At 39.9% G+C, this 22622-nt stretch overlaps 1 protein-coding gene across 1 annotated transcript in view; it reads right to left on the bottom strand.

Annotated features, from left to right (window-relative positions):
- Nucleotides 1-22620, bottom strand: part of ATXN7 (ataxin 7) — a 164225-nt gene extending 141605 nt beyond the window's left edge. The window contains exon 1 of the mRNA XM_042236615.2: nucleotides 22423-22620. The gene's annotated coding sequence lies outside the window, so the exon portion shown is untranslated. The remainder of the gene's footprint in view (nucleotides 1-22422) is intronic.
- Between the last annotated feature and the right edge of the window lie 2 nt (nucleotides 22621-22622).

Consider the following 22622-nt stretch of genomic DNA (forward strand, 5'->3'; position numbering starts at 1 on the left):
TTAATCTCCTATTACCAAACTGGGGTTCCAGAATTCTAGACTTCATATAAATAAACTCAGTCAAGTCATTCTTTGCTACTCGAGGTGGTCCTTTAGGAAAGATAAATGAACAGCTAGCAACTATTTAGTTCTGGGGTCATACATATTAACATTATCAATAATAATAACTTTCACTGAGTGTTTACTCTGGGCTAGACCCAGTGCTAAGTATCTGACAGGCCCAGTCTTATTTGATTTTCACTGCAGTCCTATGGACAATATTAATAAGGAAGGAAATAGGAGTTTAAAATAGTTAGATGGCTTGTCCAAGGTCACTACAAAATGGCTTACAATAAAGGCAGTGGCTAATGGGACAAAAGTATATTTTTTATGAACAATGCTTGCAGGCTTTTTAAGTTCTTTTTAGCCTTCCTCTTGAAATAATGCTACCTAAAGGCAGGCTGAATAGTCTACTGCAAATCTCTCTTTAAAAGATCCAGAAAAAAAATTCCCTCCTCTTCTATTAAGCCCCTCTAATTATTATCTATGATAGATTGCCAGTGGTCACCTATACTCACATTCTCCCCCTTCTGAGCACACAGTTAGACTAACTTTCCCAATACGCACTGTAGTAAGGTATAACCATATGACCGAGTCCTAAAGCGTGAACAGAATGTTGGATGCCACTTCTAGGCTTGGCCCATAGAAACCTCCTTTTCTTAATCCTCAATCTCTCATACCCTCTGCTGGTCAAATGGAGAGGGTTCCAAGCACCAAGAAGTGAGCAAAGCCAAAAAATCTCACCTGTGAGTGCCTGGGAAAGTGAGGGCCTCCTTGCCAACACACACAGAGCTGTGGCTTGAGTGAGAAATAAACATGGACCGTGTTAAACTACCGAGGTCTTGGGCAGTGACAGCAGTCAACCTACACTAATGCAGTATTATTGTCACTGCGTCATCAGCATTTTCCTTGCCAATGGCACAGCTATAATTTATTTAAAGTACACTAAGTAATGGGCTTTCTTGGTGGCTCAGGTGGTAAAGAATAGGCCTGCAATGCAGGAGACCCAGGTTTGATTCCCAGGTGGGGAAGATCCCCTGGAGAAGGGAATGGCTACCCACTCTAGTACTCTGGCCTGGAGAATTCCATGGACAGAGGAGCCTGGCAGACTATAGTCCACGGGGTCGCAAAGAGTCAGATACAACTGAGCAATGACCACTTTCACACATTAAGTAAAGGGCAATACATGCCTATTTTATTCATTTCTCATTATGACACAGGTATTATATGCATGTTACAGGTAACAAAATCAAGGGGCAGAGATCAATAATCATTTCCTCTGAACAATTACAACATTTACAATCTGAAAGATTAAGTAATTAATTATAGATTGCCTTATTATACACCTTGTAAGTAGGTTAAGTAATTTTCACTCCTGTACTTAGTTGGTTTTTCTTGTGCTTATAACTTGTTTTCCTCATCTGGATAGAAAACTGCTAACAGGAAGGTGAGATCTTACATCTCTAAATTCTGTATCACTTCATATTTTGTATAAATATTTAAGTTAATTAATAGATATACAGTCTTTAAATTCTCTCTATATATAATGTATGTGCAAGGGAAACAGTGCAAGTGTTAGTTGTGTCTGATTCTTTGAGACCCATGGACTTGCTTGCGAGACTCCTCTATCCATGCTCCAGGCAAGAGTACTGGAGTGGATATATATTTTATACATATATATGAAGTTCTATATATATACGAAGTTTTATATATATCTATATATATATAGTATTTCAGGCCACTGCCTCTTAAACATACTTGACCGAGAAAACTGGCCACAGCCTCTTAAATATACCTGACCGAGAAAACAGGCTTATATGTTCTGAAGAGTTACCTAGCACGCTGCTTATTTCAGACCCATCACTTAATGAGTATCATGAATGCAGTTTTTCCATACTGTAATTCTATATGTGACTGTACATACATAGCACAGTGGCTGGCATATATTCAATGGTCAAGAAATGATTGTTCCCTTCTCTTCCATCCCAACAGCTACTTTAAATAGGGTCATATGCTGCTTGAAGGAAAAAAGAAAAAAAGAAAAATGCCAGTAAATAGAGGCTGATTTTAATTACAAAGGATATTTTCCTATCTGGGAGGAAGACTGTCTAAAATGCCAGGAGCTATAGTCAAACGGAGACCAAATGCCAGTTACATGAGTATCCCATTTCTAACTATCTGTGCAGGAGCAGGACCTCTACTCAAGCCAAGGAGCAAGGCTCACTCCTTCACCAAGGGTGAGCTCAGAATGGTGCCCTGGGACACCTTCTATTTGCTCACTTACAGTTCTGTAAGTCCCCATGTTGGGCTCCCTAGAGCCATGGTATGGTTAGCTGTAGCCAAACACTAAGCTGTCCTCCTACAGCTCCCAGAGGTCTTTTTTTGTTTTTGTTTTTTTTTTTTTTTACATTTTGTTAGGAAACAACACACTGGCATCTGAGGAGGATTTCTTCCTTCTGAGGCTTCCCACCTTCACTCACCCATAGGTTTTCAAAAAAAATCTTATTAACATCATGCAGACACAGACTTTCTTATGGTGACCTCTCACATTAACCACATACAGTAAAATTCTGTACCACAATCTTTACATTAGTTAATTAATGTGAAGAGTTCAACTGTTGTTCATTTAAATATCCTGTTCCAAAAAGTCTCTCTTCTTTAAAGAGTTCTTTCAGGATCAAATGGAATACAGATATGGGTCACTTACTTTATTTGGTACAATTAAAGTATATATTTGGGCTTCTTACTCTTGCTCAGTAATCAACTGTAATATTTACTTTGTCAATGGAATTGGCTTTTCCCAGGGTAATTTTCCCTTTAACTTCACAGTATCGTCCTTAACAGTAGGCAATAAGGTTAATGCTATAATCAGCTATTAGGTTGGCACATGCGACTTTAGCCGCTGTTCAAATATAGCAACACAGAGTATAGAACATCCAAGCTAGAAAAACACAGGTTTGAAAATTCGTGAATCAAACTCTGGATAACAAGTTGTTTTATTTTATTTTTTTCAATTTTTTTTGTCTGACTTTTTGTGACCCCATGCACTATACAGTTCATGGAACTCTCCAGGCCAGAATACTGGAGTGGGGAGCCTTTCCTTTCTCCAGGGGATCTTCCCAACCTAGGGATCGAACTCAGGTCTCTCACATTGTAGGCGGATTCTTTACCAGCTGAGCCACAAGGGAAGCCTACAAGTTGTTTTAAAAATGAATATTTCTTTAAGACGTTTAACATATATTCTTTTTAAAATAAAATTATTTTTAAAATATTGACCGACAGAAAGAAAAACACCAATACAGTATATTAACACATCTATATGGAATTTAGAAAGATGGTAACGATGACCCTATATGCAAGACAGCAAAAGAGACACGGATATAAAGAACAGACTTTTGGACTCTGGGAGAAGGCGAGGGTGGGATGATTTGAGTGAATAGCATTGAAACATGTGTATTACCGTATGTGAAACAGATCACCAGTCCAGGTTTGACGTATGAAACAGGGCACTCAAAGCCGGTGCAATAGGACAACCCAGAGGGGTGGGATGGGGAGGGAGGTGGGAGGGGGGGTTCAGGATGGGGGACACACGTACCCCCTGGCTGACTCATGTCAATGTTTGGCAAAAACCACAATATTGTAATTAGTCTCCAATTTAAATAAATTAACAAAACAACAACAAAAAGGAAACCATAAAAGTTATAAGCACAAAAAATAAATACTGACCGAAAAAAAAAATCTCAAAAGATCATATATATGTAACATTCCCAAAATGACAAAATTATAGAGCTGAAGAACAGATTAGTGGTTGCTAGGAGTTAGTGACTGTGAGGATAACAGGAGTAACTGTGACTGTAAAGAAGTAGAACAGGGGAGATTTCTGCAGTGATGGGACAGTTTTATACCTTGATCACTACAGGGGTTACATGCTTCTGCATGGGATAAACCAGCACAGAACTATACCCATACTTTATATACCAATTTCAATTTCCTGGCTTTGCTACCATACTATAGTTAGGTAAGATGTAATCAATGGGAGAAATTGGGTGGAGAGCAACCAGGACCTCTCTGTACTATCTTCACAGTTTCCTGTGAATCTTGAATTATTTCACAATTACAAGTTAAAACAAACAAACAAGAAAAGTAGCTAGAGCTTCCTTGGTGGTTCAGCAATAAAGAATCCGCCTGCCAATGCAGGGGACATGGGTTTGATCCCCAATCCAGGAAGATCCCCCATACTGCTAAGCCCGTGAGCCACAACTGTCAAGTCTGTGCTCTGCAGCCAGGAGCCACAACTACTAAAGCCCCAAAGCCCTAGAGTCTGTGGCCCACAACAAGACAAGCCCTCCCAATGAGGAGTCTGCGCACTGCGGCAAAGGGCAGCCCCCGCTCATGCCGACTGAAGAAAAGTCCTCACAGCAATGAAGACCCAGCACAGTGAGAAAATAAATAAAGAAAAGTTGTTTTTTTAAAAAAGTTAAATGTTAGAGTTAAATATATTTCATAGAGCAATTTATTCATCTTAAAAGATTAAATAATGCCCAAGCCTATGCAAATATATTTCATCATTTAATTTTTCATTCTATATACAAATGAACTACCGATTATCTTGACAAAACCTAGGAGAGAGTGACAATAGAGCAGGTTTTAGAATTGATGTTGCTGTCAGGATGCTTATTGTTCAGGTCAATGTCAGTAACATGAACCACGCTGACAGCCAACATCCAGATATCTTACAAAGGGCAAGTAGTATGCAATATATAAAAAATAAGGACATGTGTTTAAAGACTTATATTAAAAGTCTGTAAGATTCTGCCACAAAAAACAAGAGCGCCATCAAATAGAATACTTCAAATATAACTTATTAACCTATTTTGTGATTTCTGTATGATAATCAAGATCCTATTGAGCGTATGATTATATGTAATTTGCAAAATGTATTCTTAGACATATGTGATTACTAAATATGAGATTTATTTTTTATGTACACAAGCCAATCATTTCTACAATTCAAACATCTCTCTGGCTAAATTAATATAAATTGCTGCAATATGCCAATAATAAATAAGAGACAAAAAGAATTTCAGAAAGTGGGAGATGCAAATTAAACGAAGCCACTGTCAGTTATTTTCACTAGGGCTATAGACAGGGATCTTTTTATCAATGATTAAAATGTAACATTCTGGGACTACATCAAAAACACGACTCCCTGATTCCCTGTATCTCACACCTAAGCTGGCTCAACACTGGTTCATCATGACTCGGAATCTAAAGAGAGGTTGGCAGCACTTCATAAATACCTTCCTGTTCGCTCCTTCCTACAGTGATGCAATTTGACCTACATTTCCAGTGCCCATTGAAACTTCGTAGGAGGGGGAAGAGGAGAGTTTTTCATTTCTCCTACCCTCTGATTAACTAGGACAGCAAATGCCACTCAAGGGACTGCTACTGGGCAGAAGCAAAGGGGGAAAAAAGTCATGTCGGTAGGAAATTCCACAAGAGAACATTTAGAAATATTTCATTCTCTGATTCTGCAAACAAACTGTCATGGCTTCACAAGACAACAGCAAGGAAGTTGCTCCACTTTCCACTCTAATCAGCCTAGGACACTATAGGCTGTTTCATTTACTTCAGGGTCCCACCATGATGAAAATTAAACTTGAACCATAGATTCATCTTTGCAACAGTCCTTTTTTAAAAGAGAAACTATTAATTTCAGAGTGATTTTAAATTTACAGAGAAGTTGTAAAGACTAAACAGAGAATCCCTATATACCCCCACAGCCCGTTTCCCCATTGTTCATCTCTTACCGTCACATTTGTCACAACGAATGAATCAATATCGGCACATTATTATTAACTGAAGTCCACAGTTCATTCAGATTTCCTTAGTTCTTGCCTAATGCCCTTTACCTGCTCCAGGATCCCATCCATGTCACATTACATTTAGTTGTCCCATTTCCTGTACTCCTCTAGACTGCGACAGTTTCTCAGACTTTCCTTTTCTGATAACCTTGACAAAAGTTTTGAGGAGTATCGGTGAAGTACTTCGGAGAAAGAGATGAATTGCTTGTCCAATGTTTTTCTCATGATTATAAAGAGATTATTGAATTGGGGGCGGCAGACCACAGAACTGAAGTGCAACCCTCATTACTTCACATCAAGTGTTCATTTGTCACTGGTTGTGTTAACTTGATCATTTGGCAGATGTAGTATCTGTCAGGCTTCTCTTTTGTAAAGGTTCTCCCCCCTTTTCCATACTGTATTCTGGGGAAGGAAGTCACTGTGCAAAGCCCACATTTGAGGGATAGGCAGTTATGCTTCACTTCCTTTCTGGAGATTATTGACAAAAATTGTTTGAACTCTTCCACATCGAAAATTTAGTCTCTCTCACTTGCTTATTATTCAGTCATTTATTTGTATCAGTATGGACTTAGGGGTATGTGTTTTATATTATTATTTTGCTATGTTACTTATTATTTATATATTTTACTAGAATGTAGTATATGTATATTGTATATCTTATTTATATTTATATCTTGAGTTATAATTTAAAACTATTATTTAGTTCAATCATCCCAGCTGTGACCACCAGGAGCCCCGTTAGGCTCCTGTGTTCCTTTGACATACCCCATCAATGTGTGTTATGCATCTGTGTGGGTTTTTTGTTTGTTACTTCTTGCTTTCTGGCATGAAAATATGCTCCAGGCTCATCTTGCTTATTACCTTCCCCACCTGTAGAATTAAGTTATGTCTGGTTCCTTTTATTGGAAAATGGTATTAGGAATCAAGATCTGGGAATTGGGGCTTATCAAAGTCTATTCAAGTTTGATGCTTTTAAATTTCTACATGAACTACTTGTACAGTAAATCAACACAATTATCTCCTTAAATATTAATATCTTCATTTTGCAGCATAACATGCTAAATCATGAAGAGGATGCCTAATAATCAAACTGCCTTCTGACAGGCCAAACTTTCAGGTTTGATATGACAATAAATGAGTTATTACAACGAAGTTCCTGCGGGGTGGGAGAAGGAGAAAGAAAGAGAATAGAGTGTTTGTTTTCCATGGTTGGGGGCAGGGAACAAAAACCTGGAATTAAATGTGGCCTGCTTTCTGTTCTGTGCAAGGTCTCCTCCTTTTTGCCCTTATTACCATTAAATGCTACTTCCTTTATGTGAGCTCTTAATTATCTGAGTTAAAGGAAAACACAAATATCAGATCTAGCTACAAAATCCATCAATGATGACCTATGACAGCACCTACACCTTCCTGTTTATGGTCTGAATACTTTAATGTTACACTTAGTTTATCTTTGTTGAGACTAATCAGTGGAACACAAGGACAGAGCCAGAACTCTGTAGTGGGGACGCCTAGTGGGAAGCAAACAGATTTCCATTGAAACTGAACGACGCTGAACGAGGCAAACTGGAGTTAATCCCATGCAACACACACAGAAAAATTCTTCACCTCTGACTCCAACCATCAGTCTGTGTAAACAGACTATGTGAATAAAATCTTTGGTGACCTCACTCCCCCTCCTCCTCTTTTTTAAATAGAAAATAGATTGGTACCAGGACATTATACTGATTTTTCTCTGTCATTGTTTTCTCACTCTATCTGATTAAGATTTATATTCAGTAAACATTTCTTGAGCCTCTTCTGTGCACTACACAGCCCAATATGCCTAGTGCTTCCAATTAATCCAACGGATTAAAAAAAAAATTAAGAGCTCTGTTCCCACTATTCCCTCTCAGCTGAGCTGCTGAAGCTGTTGAAAAATAAGTCAGGCCTTGACAATACTGAAGGTACAAAATGGTTTGGAGGGCACATGGCTTAGCATCTACTTCTGCAGTTGTCTCATAACATCTTAGAAAAGATCATAACTTCCCATCTGTAAAACAGATATAATCAAACCTACTTCTCAAGGAGAATGCATGGAAAGCACAGCCCAAGCTCACACAATGGATTCTGTAAGAACTGGCTCATGTTCACACTTCATGTTTCATCATACTCACATCTAAGAAACACAGTAGGCCTGCCCAACTTTAGTATTCCATTACCTTTTTCATTGCCAATTTTACTATCTTTGTAAACCCTAAAATCGTGATCTTAAAAAAAAAAAAGTCAATTCCCTATTCCCCAGTTAACCTGTCTTTGATAAATAAACAATGCCCATTCATTCAAGAGGCATGGACCAGAATGACAGGAAATATTAACAACAATAACAGCTAACATTTCCTGAAATCTTATTTTGTGCCAGATACTATGTAGATGTAGCACAACAGGCCTATGAAATAGTTATTTTAACTGTCCCTAATTCCAAAAAGTCAGATACCACTTAGCAACAGAACAAAAATTTCCAAATGAGAAACTGAGGCTAGAGAGGTGAAGAAACTCGTTTATGGGTGCCATGCATCTGGGCTAGGCAACCTACTCTTACAAAAAAAAAAAAACAACAACAACATAAAAAACAACAACAGTATGATATCAAACAACTGAACATAAACGTCTGTCCCTTTCCCTTTTCAAACACTGTTGCACTGGGCACTACAGTGGAATGAAAGAATCAGCTAAAATGTATCTTTGCTACAGAGATCCAAAGTGAGAGGGCTTCGAACACTTTTGCCCTCAAAAGGACTCCAAACTGAGACTTCCTGCTTCCAAACTGTGGTTAATTAGGAAAACCCAGTGAAGTCTCCCTACAGCATTTTAAACCCAGTGAAGTCTCCCTATAGCATTTTACAGAAAGCCACTCCCCGGCCAGCTTGCAAGGCTATTCACTCTTCGGCCCCAGAAACGGCCTCAGAGCGTTCACGCTGCAGGCCTGCTTCTGTATCCAGCTAGCTTCTTTGGGGCTCAGTTCAGAAGTCACCACCTCTTCATCCAAATAGAGCTAATCCCACTACTGATTCCCTAAACTGGTGTAAAAGCATTCCAGCTGGCTTCCTCATTGATGTTCAGCATCCCAGCTACTCAGTATCTAGGGCTCCTACCTCCTGGAATTACTCCTAGGACAGTCACAGGTATGGAGAAGAGCAATCAATTTTAGGAATCAGACCAGGATTTAAATCCGGTTTTCTCACTGCAGATGGTGATTGCAGCCATGAAATTAAAAGATGCTTGCTCCTTGGAAGAAAAGTTATGACCAACCTAGATAGCATATTCAAAAGCAGAGACACATTACTTTGCCAACTAAGGTCCGTCTAGTCAAGGCTATGGTTTTTCCAGTAGTCATGTATGGATGCGAGAGTTGGACTGTGAAGAAGGCTGAGCACCGAAGAATTGATGCTTTTGAACTGTGGTGTTGGAGAAGACTCTTGAGAGTCCCTTGGACTGCAAGGAGATCCAACCAGTCCATTCTAAAGGAAATCAACCCGGGGATTTCTTTGGAAGGAATGATGCTAAAGCTCAAACTTCAGTACTTTGGCCACCTCATACGAAGAGTTGACTCATTGGAAAAGACTCTGATGCTGGGAGGGATTGGGGGCAGGAGGAGAAGGGGACGACAGAGGATGAGATGGCTGGGTGGCATCACTGACTCGATGGACGCGACTCTTAGTGAACTCGGGGAGTTGGTGATGGACAGGGAGGCCTGGCGTGCTGCGATGCATGGGGTCGCAAAGAGTCGGACACGACTGAGCGACTGAACTGAACTGAACTGAACTTACGAACTGTGTGACCTCAAGCAAGTCAGTTCACCTCTCCCGATTCGGGATTAATGGAGGAGATGAGAGCAGTAAAGCGTAGTGCCTCACACAGACAAAGTGCCACAGTCACCACTGTTCCTGTGCTACAGATCAGCAATCGAGGCTCCGAACTGTGAAACACCAAAGGTCACAAAGCCGGTGAATAGTAGGGGGCAGGCTTGAAACCAGTTCTTTTTCCTTCCAACTCTGCTGAGAATCAATTTGAAGCACCATGACTGGCGATAAGGGCATAATTGTGAAACAGATGGACAGGTACCTGCTCTCTTGATGCTTACCTCCTGGTAGGGAAGACAGCCACCGAACCTTTACACAAGTGGAAAGGTGCTCGAAGGAGTAAGAGCAGGGGGCCTGAATACAAATGGGTTTGACCCCATGTAACAACATCTCTGGAATTCGTCTGGAAGGTCAGAGAAAGCTTCCATGAAATGAAGAGGTGGCAAGAGAAAAGATTCTAAAGAAGCATATTCGAGGAACTAAGATGCCAGAGCACCTGCAAAGGCTGGTGAGGCAGGCGGGGCGAGATCAGAGGACCACAGCAGAACACGGTAAGGATACTGGATGTCATCCATCACTGAAGCAAAGGGACAACACCAAAACATTGGCTGCCTGTAATGAAACAGTAGTAAAATGTTTATTCTAACCCCAGTTCCCTGATGTCAGGGTCATTTGGTATCTTCTTATGGTCTGTACTTCCAGGCCACAGCAAGTATAGTTCTGATAAATATTTGTGAGCCATATGAGAGAATCTTCGGTAAAGACAAACCATTTCTCCCTCCTTCTAATTTCACAGCTGATGCTTCTATTAAAGTTCATATAGCTGATTATCATAAATGGGTATGGATCTCTTTTCATTGTCTGGCCATAAGTTTCTGGAAAGTGGAATAAATATCTTATTTATTTTTCTATCTCTCAAAGCCAAATGATCAACAGTTATGGATTGAAACAGATCCTTTTTTAACAGCCACAAATTTCCTCTTACATTTCCCGATTGCCTGAGTAAGAATCTTCATCCTACCTTAGGGAAATAGACCTGAAGGGATAATTGTCAAGGACTTAAGAAAAAAAAAGTTCTGCTTTCCTTTTGAAGAATAATTTTAATATCAAAAATCCATTTTGTTACTGTGTGATTAAAAGTACAATTCTTATATTTTAGGATAAATCACTTGTACAGTTCACATGCATTTTTTTTTAATCTTAATTTTAACCAAGAACAAAATGCCCCAACAGAAAGTCTTTCAGTGATTTTCCAATTCTAAAAATTGTTCAGATTCTCTCTCTGAATATTTAATTACTCTAATAAGGGTAGGATAACTGTTTAGGCTATTTATTTTAAAAGACAGAACTGAGTCATAATCAATAGTCCATATACTTGAGGGTTTATTTTGGGATTTCAGGGGATGAGGATGATACGATAAAATGATGAAACTGGGATTATGAATATGCTACTAGGGTGTGCTAGTAATTTTCTCTTTGATCCTTTTTCCATCCCCAGACAAATTTTCCACCATTCTGACCCTGCTCTGTGCCCCAAAGGCTGACCTCTATGGGTAGCATCCCTGGGTTCATGCAGACAGGCTTCCAGGTGGGTTTGGCCAATAGAAGGCACTGGAAGGAGATCAAAGGAGGAGGAAAGAATGTGGGGGAGGGGAGTATTACTTCTCTCTTCCCTCCCTAGTCTGGGATGCATTTTCTGGCAGTGACTAAATCCCTCTGGGACTATAGCTCCTGTCAGACAGCCCCTCCTCTTTGGCTCCAGCTCCCTCACCGGACTCCAGGAATGAATGCTATGTCTTCTCTTTGCTCCTCTGGACCGAGCAGTGATAACGGCTTCCCATTGCTGTTATCATTTCTGGGTGATGGGAACCTCTTGTCACCCTTAACTCTTTCCGCTCTCTGAAAATAACCCCTTCATTCAAGTCCTGAACTATTAGAGTTGGACTACTTCCTGCCAGAACTAATTCAAACCACAGAATTGTAAAACCAGCAATCTCCCTCCTCTGCATGTGAGCAGTTATCACAAAGGTTATTCATTTTCCAGAGCAATTCCTTCACACCAGGTACTACCTGTAAGCTCTTATGTTTCTCAGGCAGAAAAGACACCTTTTAAACCGGTCAGTGCAGGAGAACACGGGAGGGTGCTCTTGGAAAACAGCTGGCAGAACGGAGGGGTGACACTTCACCATTCTCTAGGTAGGACCGTGCTGCATGTCAAAAATAATATGTTTATAAAGAGATGCTGCTTCCTATTTCTCCCTGGGTTTCCTCTCGATGAGGGTGTGGAATCAATGTCAGCACTACATTTTCAGGCCAAATACCTAGAACTTGTATCACTGCCTGGGGAAGGTGACCTGTGTGTCACTTCACTTTGCTAGTTTCTCAGACAGAAAGATCTGCTTTACCACTAGCCAAGGCACACAGAGAGAAAGCCAACCACCTTGTAACACTAGCCACCTGCCTGTGACCTTTCCTTCTTTCATAGGATAAATCTTTCTTCTGCACTAGGCAAAAGACAAGCAGAATGAGAACATTCTGCTTTGCTCAGCCTCGCCTGTCTCTTTAACAGATCTGACCAGATTAGCACTTTTCTTTTCCAATGGAGAGGACAGGCATAGGCTTATACCATAATCTGCTCTGAGCTCCTTCAGATTTTCCTTTTACCAAGGCGACTGGATTTGAGGTTAGATGTTAATTGAAATCACCTGGGAGCCTCTAAACATGCCACCTTGCTTTCACTTGGCATGAGTAGCCTGGAGGTTACTGTATTTCTAAACATTGGGGTGTTCCTTTGATCAATCAAGACTTGATTTAAAGAATCCTTCTAAGAGGTTGATAAGAACCCATGTGGCTTATGTCAACAAGCCACTCCAACAGACTCCAAACATCTCCCTCTGCAACCAGCAGGCATTCAGAGCTGGTGCAAGAATTACTAAGACAAAGACAGGCAGATACACTACAGACAGTGGAAAAGATGCTCTGGTACCCCTCAAGACAGGCTGGCCAAAGAGCAAGATGGCTCTCATGGCCCGAGAGTAACACTGAAATGCAATGGGATGAACAAAACTTGGTTCTCACTACCTACATCCATTTCTAATATCTGTTACTCTTACGTGTTCATGTCAGAGAACATTTTATTGGAAAACTCTCTACACAGCTGTGTGGCTACACGTCAAATGTTAACAGTGGTATCTCTAGGTAGCAGAAATGTGAGTAACTTCTATGTCCTTCTGTGTATTTGAGAAATTCCCCAAATTTCTACAAACACCTGTGATTCCTGCAATCTTGAAAAAAATTATTAAACAAAAACCCTATACGGATTCTGGAATTTTAGTTTTCCATAAGAATCAAGTTTATGTAATTCTTGAAACTCAAAATCCAAATGATGTTTCTGGGCTTTTGTGTATTTTAAGACTTTCAATAGTGCAATCATTTTATGAACCATGTTTTCAAATGAAGAACTGGTTCACAACGTAAACATCAGCATGTGAAATCACGTTTAACATGCAAATTTTTTTTCTGGGACGCATCACAACTTGAGATAATTTAGATTCTTCAAGTTCAAAATTCACTATTTTCATACTCTGTGGTGCTCCTAATACAGATGAAAAATGGAACTGTTTCTTTTTCAAGAATACCATACAGACGATATCATATGCAATGATATGGCTAAGAGACTACAGATAAAAGACAGACTGGTGTTTCTTCCACCACAAACGCTAGCCAATAAAAACTTTCCAGGCTACAGCTGATTAATACTTGACAGCAGATCTCTGGAAAAGAAAGCTGATCATTGCTGGCAGTTAGCTAAAGCAGCAGACACACTCAGAAGCCTGCCTACCACTGCATCACGACTTCTGTTCACTGCGATAACTGATTTTTCAATCCAGTGCCACTTACGGTGTAAACAGAAACCTAGGGTATGTACTAGCTTTTCGAGGAGCTACCTTTCTCATAATCTATAATGGCTAAACGTGTTATTCAGTGTCTTGTAGGGTTGAAATTAACAAGGAATCTTAGAAACCATAAACATCTTTACTAGCTTCAGGAAGCTAGTAAATTTGAACAAGTGATTCCTTTTAAACTGTCCTGATGTTATGGTAAATGGTCTCTTTTCTAACTTCAATTTCCAAATGATTTATAGTTATAACTACCAGGACAATAATAATCAACAGGATGAGGAGTGGAGGGAGAAGAGAAGAGAGTTTTAAATAGCTCCTCTTAGAGCAACTAAGAGTAGCTAAGAGGGGATATTTAATCTCCTTTTGTGTTCAGTATATTAAAATTTTTTTAAAAAGTGAATAAAATACAAAGAAATGAAAAATATACATTTTTTCAGTGCATTACCCTGCTAGCACTCTTTACAATTAAGTTCAAGGATTCTAAAGGTTCAAAATGTCTGCAAAAATGAAACCATGAGACAAATTCCATTTTTGACTAGTGCTAACCGAGTATGTTTAGAAGTTGTAGAAATCAGTGTCTGAAACAAATTGGAAAAAGAGAGACAATTTAAAAACTAGTGTTAAATGCTAAAATGAGATTCTAAACCCACGAAAAGTCTTGTGATTTATCAGTTTACAAGATCTGGCCAAACAAAAACCACCATATTGCCATTATGATTATGTTGATGGTTCAGATGACAATGAAACTTTAATACTGAGGGGAAAAGGGCCTAACATACAGCCCAACTGTCAACAGAACACAGTCTGGAGAGCTTAATTAAATGAAAGGGTCAAGGGCTCCTCTCAAAATTTCATGTAGTGATGGACCTGAATAGCAGAAAACAGAGCAGATCATTGAAAAGAGTCCAGGGGTTGGGAGGAGGACAAGTGACTACACCAAAGGTGGTAATTACACCCTGAGGAAGTAAAAAAGGCCAGACTGAAGGGCTCCAAGAGGTACTTCAAAACCAGCTAATCATGGGAAGAAGGGGTGGGGTAAATCGGCTCCTCCACTGGTTATCTATGGGGAAATAAAAAGATACTGGGATTCCAAAGCAAGAGTAAACAAAATCAGCTGCAAAGGAGCAAGGTGACTATTAGGTACCTTCATTACACACCAGTGTCCCCACAGTAAAATAGAGGGTACTCATAGGCTCACCATGTCCAGGTCAGCCTGGGATGTTGGAAAACCAGAAAAAGGGCTTCTGCAGTTGGTAAACCACTATTCTAGCATCACCCTCCGCGAAGGCACAAGTAGCCAAAGCACACAGGGGTCCTCTTGCCCAAACTGTCATACACAGCAGGGGTAACTGCTTTCCTTTTCTAAACCATATTCTCATAAAAAATTGGGGGACATGCTCTTCTCTCCTTTCAAAATATTAAACAGGAAAATATGTGAAAATGCTATGAGTAAAATCACCTTGTATTGCACATTTTACTGTTTGAAGCACGGTTTAACTCATATTCTAAAGGCTATATAACTGTAGGGTGAGCCTTCAACTTATCTGGAAGGTCTAAAATGTTTAAGGTTCTAGCAAGGACGCAGTGGAAGCAGCTAGACACTTCAAGAGGAGAAACAAACACAGGACAGTGTGAAAAATTTAGTGCAGAGGCGAATAACAGTATGTATCTCACTGTGTCCTAAAGGCATCGCTATGTGCTGGGTAAAAATGTTCTTAACAGGGGCTCTGTTACCAAAGAACGGTTTAGTGACAGTCCATGTGCTTTCCTTCCAAAACACAAACAAAATGCATGTTTTATAAAAGATCACCACATAAGAAATGGATGGATACATTTACTGCTGCACTTATAGACAGAGGTAAGTGCTGATTAACTGAAATAGAAATTGGTGGTATGGAGCCACAAGACTGGGTCTCAAACTGAGGTTTAAGAAGCATATGGGGTTGGGAGGGAGAGAAGTGTTGCACATATTAAATGTGATAGATAACGCACAAAGTAACCCACAAAGAGACCCACAGATGTTTGGATCTGTGGTTTTCCCAGCCCCGCATCCACTCACCCTGCTGAAGAATGACAATTGGCCCAACAGGCACTTTCTTGGTGAAACAGGAACCAAGGCACCTGCCAGCACCCAGTCTGAGCCTGAGCAATACACTTAGTAGGGAGACGGGTTAAAAACAACTGGAGAAGTTATGAAGCCTGGCACCCCGAGGACATTCTCCACTGAGTCCTTCTGATCCCTGAGGCTGCCCTGGATCTGATCCATTCTAAGGCCTGGTTCTTCAGCTCTTCTGTCAATGCTGGGAGCTACACCACATCCTTCAGCAACCTCTTTTTTTTCTTAAAGTAGCCAGATTTAGTTTCTGTTGCTTACAGCCAAGGATTTTAAGCTGATTAGTTATTATTCTGAGTTGAGAAGAATCAATTTTCTTAAAGATCTGGGAGAGAAAACTTGACTGGCAAGTAATTTAGACTATTAATGTTATGGTAAAACAAAGGCATAATCATGGAGTGGAATACAAAATTCATGCAGAATTTAAAGATTCTGGGTTTTTCTTTTGAGATTTTTAAAAATGTGTCTCTTACCACTTCTCACTCTCTCCCTGCCCCATGCAAATATCTTTAGCAAGGAGGTTTAAGCAGCACCTGTATAGAGATTAACTTGCTTTAATTTTCAGGATCTGACCTCAGGCCAGGCAAGACCTGTGGAAGAAGCCCTGCCCTAACTGTGAGCAAAACAATGATCACTGTTTTAAGCCACCAAGTTTTGGAGTAGGTTGTTATTACTCAGCAATAGATAAATCATAGTATGTCTACATTCTCTTATTCCATGCATAGCTTAAAGTTTCCCAGGAAGGAACTCAACACTCCAGTGTTTCCAAATAACCGTGTCACAGTGAGATGTGAGATGTAGTTTTACACTTCTTACATATTTTGCAGTCAGGTCCGTGTTTCTGATTACACAGAAACAATGAAATGCACCTCAGCTGGTTCAGGCAGGAAGCAGAATGTATCCACGGCCAAGCTGACTCCAGTGAAAATAAAGCGAAAATTTTCTCAAATTATCATAGCTACACCACAAGGACACAGCAATTGAAGGTGACTAAGAGAAGAAAGATGAAGCAAAATGGCAACGTTTAAAAACTAGAGAACTCAAGACGCATTCTCCCTTTACAGTGCTGGGGCCCGGATCTGCCTTCCGCATGCCTGAAAGGTACCTTCATCACACACATACTCCAAACCCTTTAAAAGTTCACCACACACTATCTAGAGAAAATGCTTGCTTTAGGTCACCTTCTGTTCAACAACTACTGATATTTAAACAGTACCAACTCTATGCCCATGAGCCTCTGAGCACTCTTTCTTTTTTCCTTCTTTTTTTGATAGTGATATGAGGGTATAGGGAGCATGACTGGGTGAAACTAGACCACATACCTGTCTTGGTCAAGGTACTTGGTCTGGTTAGAGGGTTTAAGCTGCTGAATGTGGCAAACGAGGCTCTGCCCTCATGCAAACCCCTGTATCTAGAAGGGGGAAATACTAGTAGCTAATATTGTCATTATCAGCAGCACTATTGTCACTATCATACCTGTGATTATTATACCTCCCACCACTGCTTCCTCCTCAGTTACTGCTAGGTATCTGGCACTCTGCTAAGCACCTACCTCATTTAACCTTCACAACAGCTTATCAAGGTATTAGCACATTTTACAGATGAAGAGACTGAGGTCTAACTGGACAAGGCAACACACCAAGTGCTGAGGCTCATGCTTGTAACCATAGCCTGATTCCCTCCATATACAACTTACTTATAAAATTGATATTTATTGAGTCCTGTATGGAATTTTTTTTCTTTCCTATTAGAAGAGTCTGGAAAATATTCTTGCTTATTACTAATATAGAAAACATTTTTAAAGACATATGAGAAAGCCTATTTCACTTCTCATTCAATACAACAGGGGAATGGTCATCTTGGGGAGTGAGGCCTTAATCAGCCACAAGTATGAGATGTTTTTAATCTGCATGTTTATTCTTTAATAATAATGTTATCATTTTTCCTAATTATAAAAGCAGCACATGGTAGCCAAAAAAAAAAAAAAAACCATAGAGGAAAGAGATCATCACAATTATTACTCCCTAAAGATAATTAGCTCCTATTAGTATTTGGTGTTTCCAGATCCTTTTAGGTTTCTATACACAGGGCTTGCGTCCACCTTAAAAATTACACATTAAACATATTTTTGTGCTATTCTCTGCTTTCTTAAACATCATTCCCACGTCAATAAATATCAACCCACACATCCTTTTTAAAGACTGCTCAGCATTTTACAGTATGGGTAGGCTCTAATTGACTTAATCAAGCCTTTATTAATAGGCATTCAGATTACTTTCTGTTTTGCTATTACAAAAGCATCTATGCACCTTTGTTTTAAGATAAATTCCTACACTTCAGCTTCCCATTCCATGACTCTGGATTTACACTGCCCTAAGTGTCATCCAGAAAATATATACCAAATTAACCTTTTTTTTTTTTTAAAGAAGGAAACTCTTAAATGTTAAGAATAATAATGTAAAAACTTCTAGTATTCAGATTGAATGGCCAAGAAACTTTAAAACTGCAATTTATCTCTAAATGTCTAAAATGTCAATTCATGCCTCTGATCAAATTGCATTAGGTTTACATCTGGAGGGGGAAAACACTAAAGTAACCAATATGTGGGTTTTATTTTCAGTATAGTGTTGTTTTGAAAAGCTAAACTCTGAAAATAACGTATTTGCTGTAAAAGAAGCAATTAGTAGAGAATTCTAAAAAAGGCAGGAAGAGAAGCAAAAATAATAATAATAATAATTACAGCAGCCACCAGTTCTGCATCCTATACAAAGGCCCAGGGAAAAGGGTCGAGAGAGAGAGAAGGCAAAAGCTAGAAGAAGCAACTCTCGGAGCTTCAGGGCCGGCCAGATGAAATTACACAGAGACATATACATCTAAATGCTCAGAACACACCAATCCTGGCGCTAGTCTCCAGGGGTTAGAACACAAGAGGAATCTTTGTGCTTGATTTAACCAAACATCACTGCAGAGGAGGGTGGGGCAGGCCGCCTACAGGTAAGGGTGTCACCTAAGCAGCCTGAGGGCCTAGTATCAATTACTTCCCCTCCAGGGCACAGTCTGCTCTTTTCCAGAGACTCATTGGAAAAGACCCTGATACTGGGAAAGATTGAGGGCAGGAAAAGGGGGTGACAGAGGATGAAATGGTTGGATAGTGTCACAGGCTCAAAAGACGTGAGGTTGAGCGAACTCCAGGAGATGGCGAGGGACAGGGAAACCTGGCATGCTGCAGTTCATGGGGTGGCAAAGAGTCAGATACAACTTAGCGACTGAACAGCAACCAGGGCACAGAGAGGGTGGCAGGAACTGGAGGCTTAACACAGCTCCAAAAGCACCGATTCCCGTCAAAACCATCACACAAGACAGGGCTCAATCATCAATTCCTACTGAAAACTGGGCAACGTGCGAACATTTTTAGCAATAAATAATTTACTGATGAATACAGTGTGTGTGCTAAGGAGGGAAGGCCACACATGGTAACTAGTAACAACTAACCTACTGGAGTCTCTTGCTAATGAGGCCAATGGGGGCAGGAGATAAAGCCTCCATGTCAAAAGTACTAAATTCTTGAGAAAGTAAATGGCAGGGGGGAGGGCTGCTTGGTGACGCCACAAAACTACAGGACTTACAGGTCTAACATTCTTCTAGGCAAGGGGTCAGGAGACTATGGCCCTTGTACAGGTCAAATCCAGCCTCTGCCTGTACATGCCACGAGCCACTGCCAGTACACAACATATTTAAGCGGTTGAAATTTTTAAAAAATATTTTGTGGCATATAAAAATTATACGAAATTCAAACATCGGCGTCCACAAAGTTTTACTGGAACACAGTCATGCCCACTTATTTTTATCTATGGCTGCGAACACAGTCATGCCCACTTATTTTTATCTATGGCTGCTTACTCCATGGACTGATGGAGGTGGTAGGTGTGACAGGCACCTGGGTGGCCAGCAACATCTTCTTTCACCCTTTATAGAAAGTTTGTTGATCTCTGTTCTAGGCCATAAAGTCCAGTCGCTTTTGAATGGTTGACAGCTCTAAACATTGGTGCACGACTATTAGTTTGGCAGTGACATACCCAGGATTTAGACATAACCTGCCAGCCTAACAGACAATGCAACCCCATCGTTAAGAGCAGACAGGTCTAATAGGTCCTACGAATGCAGAGGCAACTGCCCACCGTAACCAGAAAGATGTGCAAGGCTTTCCTGAGTTGAAAGTAGGGTGGTCCCACAAGGTTTATGTGGGAATGAGTATGATTAAAGATTTTCTCTTTGAATGAATGTATTAGCCATCTCTTACAGATGAGAAGAAAACCATCCTCAAAATGGCTACCACCTTTGAGTACTTACTAGGAGCCTAGGACTGAGGAAAGCTTTTTGCTTTTATTATCACACTGAATGGTCATCTTCTCTAGACTCAGAGAAGCTGGTTGGCTCAGGAAATGGGAATCAAATCCAGGTTCCACTCTAAAGCCTGTGTTTCCAGCCACTCTCCAACTTGAAAGCACATGACAAAAAGGCTCACCAGGACTAAATGAGAGGAAAAGGGAAAGACCACAGGAACAGTGGAAACAAGTTCCTTTTTATGTCATTGAGCATTTTATTCACCCGCCCCCATAATACTCTCTTCCATCAATGTTTAAAGAAAAAAATATAATTCATTTCTTCCAAAATCTTTGCTTGAGAGCAGTAAAAGAGTGGGGCTGAATGAACCACTCTCCCCAGGAGCTGGTTGTCGAGCTCAAGCCTCTGCTTATCCACCATTCATCTATTCGGCCTAAATGTTTAAACAAAATTTAAAAACAGCCACAATGCACCCAGGACTAGCACTGTCAAGCCCTTTCTGCGGTGCATGGTTTATCAATTGACAGACAACACTTTGCTGTGGAAATAAAATGGCAGTGCTTTTGTACCTCTAAGACCACATGACTAGGTTAAAGACAACTTAAAAGGCAAGTATTAAGCAGAAAGATCTACTTTTTTCTTATTTTCTCTCTTTTCTTCTAACTCTCATTTTATTTAATAAAAACACATATCTATAATTAGGGGGCTCAGGATCTCTCTTATAAAACAACTCTAGCCCCCTCCTCAGAAAAATACACACACACAAAAAAGTTTAGGTCACAACTCTAGGGGGTTCAGGAATATCCTGAAGCCCATTCATGACCCCTTGAGATTCACAGACCCTAGGATAATCCTTGCTCTGAAAGCAAAACACAGAAATGCCTATTTTGCAGGATCAGGGTAGAAACCACATAGTTAGCTCTCTCATCATCTTTTAGAGTTTCAGAGGTTAATATTAAATAAATACTCAAAGAAACTTTCTTAACTAGACTCTCATACTCTCAAAAAACCGAACCTAATAACTCGAGTAAAGCCCCAAACCTAAAGCCATATATGTTCAAAGTCCACATCAGTTTTGCTAGAGCTTAAAATCTACAATTCCTTTCTGTTCATAGAGATTTTGGAAAGGAAGAAGTGTTAGTATGGACTAAAGCTTGAGTGTCTTCAACTTTAGCATTCATGAGTATGTTAATTCACAATAAATCGTATAAAAGAAGACCACTTGTAAGATTTATTAAAAGATGTTCTCTCACTATATATGAGATGAAAAGTTGATTAAAATTCTTCTTAAATGTTCAACACAAAAGATCTGTGTCAATGCAATTGCCAGTTAAGTTAAAAAATCTGCTTCATCAGCCTCATGAAGTTCAAAAGGCTTAAGTGCCACCACCTGAGCCAAGAATGTTCAGGAATGTTTAGTTTCAGGTATACCTCAAACTTTAAAGTCTTTCCATCTTTCTTGGTCTGATTGATTCAGAAAATTTCTGACACTGCCCAACAAAATACAAAACAAACTTAATAAGTGTTTGGTCAGGACTCCCATCTATGACTGAAGGATACACTGACTCCTGAAAATTTAACTTACAGGGGGCAGAGATACTTTCCCATAAACAACAGTTAAGACTACTTCAAGTCACTAGATACTGTTTCCAAATCAGTATTATGATGATAACGCCAAATAATAAGTAACTCAAAAAGAACGTCATTTCACTGCTTAACAGTTACTTTTTAAACAATGATTACTGCCAAAATGCCACCTGAGACAGACAAGTAATTAATTGATGCCTGAAATTTACAATGTGTAGCATTTAAGATTTAAAGTAATTCCTCTTCTGGTTAGTGTCTTCTTTCCCTCTAAACCAAGAAAATGAACGAAATCATGCCCAGTCAGAATTTATGCCAGTATTAGTCTAAAGCCTGGAGAGATTTCGCACTGTGGGGGAGAGCAAGTTATACATCAAAATATTCACTCAAGGTAACTTGCTTCCTTTTTTTTTTTTTTTGGCCTTTGTGTTAAAAGTCACAGGTGCTAACTCTTTAGAGCACTGTTGAAGAGCATTATTGATGTTTTTACTTCATATATGCGAATAAAATTTTATGCATACTGATTTCTAGCTAGAGGTGATACACCCTTCACTGTCACGTATTTGCATGTACAGCTCTTCCTCTCAGAAACAGAGAAAACCAGGAGAAAGAACTCAATTTGACTAAGGAAACTGAAACAACCAAATCCGTCTTCCATAAGAGCTTCAGACCGAAGAAGCAGGGTACTGGGGGGTGGGGGTGGGGGGCAGAAATATTGGAAAATAATATCAAACCTGGATTGAAAACTCAGACCCGCTTCTTGGGGCTCACTGAATCCACCGCAGTGGAGATCAAATCAGCCGGACTGCTGCCCGTTTCCTCTTGCCCATCACCATCGAAATGTTGCCATTTGCGAGAAACTCATAGAAGTTGAATCAAAGTGACTTTTGGGAAGAGATGTCAGTATCTCCGGCAGTGTGCTCCGGAAATGTGT

Source organism: Ovis aries, chromosome 19 (assembly GCF_016772045.2).
Source record: "Ovis aries strain OAR_USU_Benz2616 breed Rambouillet chromosome 19, ARS-UI_Ramb_v3.0, whole genome shotgun sequence".
Lineage (NCBI taxonomy): Eukaryota > Metazoa > Chordata > Mammalia > Artiodactyla > Bovidae > Ovis > Ovis aries.